Source organism: Furipterus horrens, unplaced genomic scaffold, assembly GCF_987537825.1.
Source record: "Furipterus horrens unplaced genomic scaffold, mFurHor1.1.pri manual_scaffold_7, whole genome shotgun sequence".
NCBI lineage: Eukaryota > Metazoa > Chordata > Mammalia > Chiroptera > Furipteridae > Furipterus > Furipterus horrens.
Window position 1 is genome coordinate 24,978,411 of NW_028327177.1, and position 7,724 is coordinate 24,986,134.

General features: G+C 43.9%; 1 protein-coding gene across 1 annotated transcript in view; it reads right to left on the reverse strand.

Annotated features, from left to right (window-relative positions):
- The window catches only part of ATP6V1C1 (ATPase H+ transporting V1 subunit C1), a 41,219-nt gene extending 33,781 nt beyond the window's left edge, over positions 1 to 7,438 (reverse strand). The window contains exon 1 of the mRNA XM_090283478.1: positions 7,270 to 7,438. The gene's annotated coding sequence lies outside the window, so the exon portion shown is untranslated. The remainder of the gene's footprint in view (positions 1 to 7,269) is intronic.
- Between the last annotated feature and the right edge of the window lie 286 nt (positions 7,439 to 7,724).

Below are 7,724 nucleotides of genomic sequence, written 5' to 3' on the forward strand. Positions count from 1 at the left end.
AAAGACATATATAGGTATTAACTTTTTTTTTTTAACTTAAAGATTATCTCCTAGGAGTGGTTTATAAATGTTTGTTTACATTCTTTCTGTGTATTTCTATTTCTTAATTTTTAAATAATAAATTCCTGCATGTAAACACAAACACACACACAAAAAATAACCCACAAAATACCCACTTAAAAAAATAAAGTAGCGTACTATCCTCACACTTGAGAACATTGAGACTTCCAGACAAGATGGAGGTGTAGACAGACACACTGTGTCTCCCTCTACAACTAAGAAGGAATACAACTACCTCAAGACTAGAAACAACCAGAAGTTCCAGAAAATCAAGCTGCATGAAAGTCCAACAAACAAAGATATAAAGAAGAAATATTCATCCAGACAGGTAGGAGGGGCAGAGCCAGCGTGGAGAGGACATGGTGTGGTGGCAGCAACAGATGCGGCAGCAGCAGCAGTGGCAGGCCAGGGGAAAACGCAGTCACACATTTTAAAAAGTCAGGAGGGACACCTGGGGAGCATTCCCAGCCCCAGACCAGTCCACACAGCTCACGGCCCCAGCGCCGGGGAAAACAGAGCCTCATTGCTTCTGACTGTGCAGGCCTGTGGTGACTGGGGCGGAGGAAACTGCCAGTCTCTCAGCAGAGTCCGCCTGTTGGAAGGGCCCCCACAATCCTACAACGTCTGCAGACCCACCCACTCTGGGAACACACCCTCGGCAACAGCTAGAAAGGCGCCTGTCCCATACAAAGGTGGGAGAAGTGCCTGGAAGAGGGGCAAGTGCTGAGTGAGCAGCTTTGTTCCCTCTCGGACCCCTCCCACACACACAGCGCCACAGCATGGTGAAATGGGTCACTCTGTACTGACGAATACCTAAGGCTCCGCCCCTTACAACATAACAGCAACAATAGCTTACCTAAGACACAGAGGCAAACAAACACAGGAGCCTGTCAGGATGTGGAAACAGAGAAGTCTGGCCCCAAAGAGGGAATGGATCAAGGTTCCAGTGAGAGAACTAAGCGATGAAGAGATAGCCAACCTAACAGATGCAGAATTCAAAACACTGGTGATAAAGATGCTCACAGGCTTGACAGATATGCTTGAGTACGGTGGACGCATAAGGGAAGAAGTGAAGGCTATGCTAAGTGAAACAAAGGAAAATCCACACAAAACCAATGGTGAAGGGAAGGAAACCGAGGTTCAAATCAATGATTTGGAACATAAGAAAAAAACAGTAGACCAGAAAAGAATGAGGAGAGGCTTAGGAACCTCTGGGACAACTTTAAACATGCCAATAATGAAGTAAAATTTCCCAAAACTGGTGAAGGAAATAGAAATACAAGACCAGGACGCACAGAGAGTCCCAAACAAGCTAGACCCAAACAGGACCACACCAAGACACATCATAATTAAAATGCCAAAGGTGAAAGATAAAAAGAGAATCTTAAAAGCAGCAAGGGAAAGGAGAGAGTTACCTACAAAGGGGTCCCTATAAGATTGTCAGCTGATTTCTCAAAAGAAACTTTGCAGGCAAGAGGGGACTGGCAAGAAGTATTCAAGGTGATGAAAAACAAGGACCTACAACCAAGACTACTCTATCCAGCAAAACTATGATTTAGAATGGAAGGGCAGATAAAGTACTTCCCAGACAAGATAAAGCTAAAGGAGTTCATCATCACCAAGCCATTATTATATGAAATGTTAAAGAGACTTATTTAAGAGAAAGAATATCAAAACTATGAACACTAAAATGACAACAAACTCTCAACTATCAACAGCTGAATCTAAAAAATAAAAACAAAATCCAACTAAGTAAACCAGAATAGGAACAGAATCATAGGTATGGGGATCATTTGGAGGGTTATCAGCTGGGAGGGGGAGGGGGAGAAATGGGGAAGTGGTGCAGGGATTAAGAAGCATAATTGTTTGGCACAAAATACACAGGGGGAAGTTAAGAATAATATAGGAAAGGGTGAAGCCAAAGAACTTATATGCACAACCCATGGACATGAACTAAGGGGGGGGTGAAATTGCTGGAGGGAAGGGGGTCCTGGGCAGAGAGGAGCAAAAGGAAAAGAAATTGGAACTACTGTAACAACATAATAAAATATACTTAAAAAAAAAGAAAAGACCATTGAAAAGTTTAGAAACCACTCATTAAATGGCATGGTAAGAGAGAACTCTGATGATAATACAAAAGGGAAGAGCAAAACTGATTGGTAGTAGCTACTCTGAAGCATGAGATCAAGGCTGGTAAGAGCATTCTTATCTCACAGGGAATTACAGCCAGAGAAAACCCAAATGCCAACTTCAGGGAGCACACAGTAAACAGCTAGAGCACTGCACTGGGAATATGAAGACTTGGAATCTAATCACAGTTCTGCAAATCACTGTCTGCATAAATTTCATTTTTAAAACGAGAGGACTGGATTCTGATATCCAGGGTCTTGATCTGCTCCTATATACCACGAATCTATACTGGGTGAGACCCAAGACTCTTGTTTTTCTATTTTCCTTTTAAGTACCTCAGATAATTCAGATGATAAGTCAGGTTTCAGAATCACTGCACTAAAACAGGCATTTCTGTGGTTATAGTGATTATGTAGTGAATGTTACAAGAAATGGCAAATATGCTTTAATAAGATGGCTAAATGCCATTTCATCATCAAGAATCACACACTATTGTTAGCCCTGTAATACAGAAATGATTTTGTTCTATGGAGTTTAGAAACCTTAAATATGTCAACTGACTTATTGCATACTGTCCACGGGAGCTTACAAACCTAAAAAAAAGTGAAAAGCAATAGGATATATAAAATCAAGTACAGGGCCAAACAAAATCTGGGTAAACTTTCATTGCTCAAGAAATGCACAATTTTATTTAATTTATGGAGGACAGAATACAGAGGATTTTAAATGTTAAAAAATTTCTTGCAATTTCTGGTAAAGCTGGATAAATCAGTAGACAAGGCAAGGAGGGCACTGTATACCTATTACTCAAGGTCATCATCAGAACCTTCCAAGTTCCCAGAGACTTCCTCTCTGCCACAGGCAACTCAGCAACCACCCAAGGAGCAAACAATTCCTTCCATGCCACGGGATTTCTTGAATGTACACACTCATGGCTCCCAAAATGTTACTTCCCTTTTCTGTCAGACTGGTATTTTAGAATAATGATTGGACCACAATACCACGTTTCATTAGAAGGTACTAACATAATGTATTCTAACCTGATATTCATCAAGTAAAAGAATAAAAACATGTTAGTTTTCCTCAACTCATCACTGTAGTAAGCTTGAGATTCTGTTTACTGGTAACAACACTCAATTATTGAGTACATCCTATGCAATAGGCACTTTAATTATGCTAATCAACTTTGTACTTAAGTTTTTCAAGGATGTTATCACCACCCCCACTTGCAGATGAGAGGACAACAGTTAATGAAATTACTTGCCCAAGGTCACACAGCTAGTGACTACATACATTTTACATGCTAGTTTATTAAACTACTCTTAACTACTATAGTCCCAACATCCAGGAGAGTGTCTGTCACTAACAAGTGCTCAGATATCTGTCCAACACGTAACTGATGACCACACATAGCATTTGCCAACGAAATGGTACCTCCCTCCTTCAGGAGTTTGGAAATGGAGCATTTTAGGTTGTCCCAATGTGAGGGTCACTATCAGCATTTAGTCCTTTATTTAGGACTGTCCAAATGCCAATAGCACCCACAGAAACACACTAACCTATAGGCTCATTCATTAAAAAAAACCTTTCATGGTAAAGTTAACCCACCCATTAATCAGCTTAATTTACAAGTAACAGCCTATTTATTGATAGCCTGCTTAAATATCCTAAGATATATCAATCTCTTTTTACATAACACCAATTTTTCATTTACCTGGCATTTTATTTTGAAATACACATGCATTTCATTTTAAGTATAGAGTCAATGCTCTATCTTTTATTCTCTGATGGAACCAAAGCACCTCTCCTCCACTGTCCACCTGGCTCTTTTTAGCAGGCTTGCACAATGACATAACATCTGAAGTAGATTTGCCACTGGAAAATCACTTTGCTTCATTATTAAGAATACAGTTGGAAATTTCTAGTTTCAAGGGTCACTCATGTCAACAGGAAATTTTAGACTGCCCTGGCCCATTGCCTAAGCTATCTTTCCAAAAGCATTATGCTAATGGTTTCTCCTATGTCTTAAAAACATCAGTGAAATGGGAATTTAATATGAATTAATTTACAACTAAAACTGTATAAAAATCCATATCCAAAGAGTGAAAAAGATTTACTCTTGCAGACAGATCAGAATATAGACAAGAACAAAATTTAATTAAGAGGTACTTAGTTACATAACTGTAGTCGCCCCTAAGCAGATTCAAGTTCAAAAGGAAGACTGACTGTTCAAGGACCGGTGGACCATAAGGAGATCCTTTTGCAAAGATTTCTTCTGGCATTCCAGTTTTGTTCTTTTGACAATGGAATTATTTCATAAGTGGGGGTGGGGGGTCAGAGAATCAGACTTTTGAAGCCCAAAAGTTCCTTTTTAGATTGTAAAAACTAATGTTAATGAGGTTCCTAAAGACTAATGTGCCAAAAAATTTAAATGAGCATTTCCTGCACGGTTTTAAAAGCAGAATTACTTTAACCACCTAGCTTTCAGCATTTATGTTAGTCAGACCCCAGATACTGTTTCTTTAGATTGTATCTAGTCTAGTCCCCCGCAAGACATACCAAAAGATAAAAAGATCCAGGAATTCTGAGACACAACCCTGAGGCTCAGTTTTCAGCAGTCTGAGAGTTGCTTCTTGCCAGAAGAACCGATTGACAACCTGAGCACTTTCAGCTCACCTTTGTTGTTCACTATCACCGCCAACTGAATAGCTTTACACAAGTGTACAGAAACCAGTTTTTAAAGCACTGACCACCAGCTGCCAAATCTCTGGAAGCTGTCCTACTAGAAAAAGTTCACCCAAAGTTTGGGTAACACTGCACTTCAAGAAACTCACCATTCTCTCTAGATGTGACTGTGTTACTGTGTAGGTAACCAGCAGGAACAATATACCAGCTACTGTGGAAGTTATGCCAGACTTAGACAAATCACTTCATCTATTTCCTAGTTCCAAAGTCCTAGATAGGTTCCTATTTATACAATGAATAGCATTTTCACCCACTTCCCTCAAAGACCTGTGCGAATAAACATGAAAGGTAGTCGAGTCCTTCCTGTGACTATTGTTCAACAAAAGATATTCTGGAGTAGATGACTTTATTAAAGGGTAAATTTGGAAAGCCAAAACAGATTTTTGCAAGGGATTTTTTTCCATCAACCCCTAAATGATCCAGCCTCCCCTGTGCAGACTCAGGACTGCTTAGGGGTAGTTGTAACAACCCTCAGTGAGGGGTGCAAATAGAATCCTTCTTTCCCTTCCCCAAATCCTTAGCCTCTAAAAGCCAGTATACTTTAACATTCTCTTTAATTACCTCTGGGAAGACATAAAGTATTCTGCCTTCAAAATCTTTCAGGAAAGTTTCAACTGCTTTGCCGTCTCCTGGTGAAATTACAGCGATGTCCTCCCGAAGCGGCCTCTCTTCATTTACTCTTGCATCCTCCATTCTCAACATTTTCTCTTCAAATCCACGTCTGACTCACTTCACTGCCTGTAATCGTCACTGGTTTCCCTGTTTTTAAGAATAAAAGCCCTGCTGGGCCTGACCCCAGGCTTCCCCCACCCGCCTGCCTGGCGTACGTGGCTCCCTCCGGAGGCCACCATGCTAGTCCCCCTACAGCTTCTCCAAAGCCTGATTCCTCCTCACATCGCAGAGCCTTAACATCCGCTGTCCCCTCAGCCTGGAATGATTTCACTGACACCTTCACTTCCTTTTCATATGTCAGCCTGAAAGCCACAGCCTCCAAAAAAGTCTTCTTGGAACCTTCTATTAAGGCCATGTCCTTTAAAAATTCTTTCACATCACGCTATTATTCCTGCAAAGCAAATATCAAACTTACACGATTATTTACTGAAATCCATCTCCTCCGCTTGACTGTAAGCTCTATGAGAGGCCGTTTTCTCAATCCTAGCCTCCGCACAGGACCTGGCGTATCGCTCAACGTGTATGTGTTCAATTAATAAGTAAATAAATCGTTCAGAAGTCTTCATTACCTGACCCCAACTTTATTTCCCACTTCTCCATAATTCAAATCCACCACAAAACTAGACTTCTGACTCCCCTACAAGCATTTTTTTCCCTCACCTTCAGGCTTCAAATCCTGCGGCTTTCCTAGAAAGTTCTCCCCATTTCTCTCCACCTGTTCAAATCCCACCAGCGTGCCAAGACCTAACCCCAGTTATCTTTCCTCCAGGATATTCGTGACAGTGCCAGCTCATACGCATCTGCACCTGCTCCACAATTCCAAATCACTTAGCATTCTTTTTGATAATTACATATAACCTCATACTATGTCAGGGTGTCATGTGTGTCACTTATCTCCCCCACACTGGTGCCAACTCCTCGGGCTGAGGTGTTGACATCCCACCCCTCCACTCCCAGAGCACTGCTAAGCACGGAGCGCTCACTGCAGTGTTTTTCCCCTAACACACTCCATTTTTCCTCTGAGAAGAACAGTAGCTTCCCCTAACTCCTCTGGGTCAGGCGATTCAATTTGCCTTATGTGACTCTCCCCTCAAGCTTCTTTTCAGGGGTTTCTTGCCTGCCCTTCCCGCATTCTAATAAATGGTTTGAATTCTCTGGATTCTTGTTTTCCCCTGCCTACAAGGACCCTGGGTCCTCTGTGAGGGACCCCTACACGGAGGGACTCCCAGCCCCTTTGAACTGCCATCCGCCAACACCCAGTAAAGGCTTCTGCGCTCGCCATGCCCTCACACACATCAGCCCAGGTCCTCATCTGAGCAACTCTACCACCTCCATCCCCATCAATCAAGGGGGCGTGGGGACGCTGTGACCACCTCCCAATCTAAGGAGAAATGTCCCAGACCGCAGTGTTTCTCCTTTCTGCCTCTGCCATCGAGGAGCCCATGGGGCCCTTTCGCTTTTCCCCTCCTTCCTCTTCTTTAAAGACGGAGCCCGGGCCCAAGGTTACCACGAACCTGTGCAGAGAAACCAGTCACAGCCACCCTGCCAGTTCCAACGCCACAGCCTCGGGCCCCGCGCCCGCCCCCATCCCTCCCAGCCGGCGACAGCAGCGCAAGCTTCAGCCTGACCAGGACGCCCATCGGGGAGCCATCGCTCACTGACCCAGGAAGGTGTCAAACGAGGAAGTGGCGGCAGTAACAGGTACGGAGGCAGGCAGCCTGGCAGACGTTAACAGCTCAACGCTCCATCCCTCCCAGACCTAAGCTCCGGCCTCACAGCTTCCTCGACCTCGGCGCCCAAGGAGCAAGTCACGTGCCAGCCGGAGCAGTCAGCTGACCGCGGTGCGCGCCGCTCCGCCTCCGCGCGCGCTACTGCGCAGCCGCAGCCTCTCCTGCGACCTCCCAAGAAGGGCGGGTCTGGGAGGATCCAGGGGACCTGGGAGACCCGGGAGTCGGCGCCGGCGTCCCTGTCCCGTGGTGGGTGGAGTTTCTGGCGGAGTCTCGTTCGTCCCCTATAAGTGTCACTGCCACCGTTGTTAACGTTGCCTCACTTCTTCAGGCTTCTGCCGGCTGGTACTTCTCTACAGAGGGTCTTCCACTCGGCGTTTGTTCAGAAGC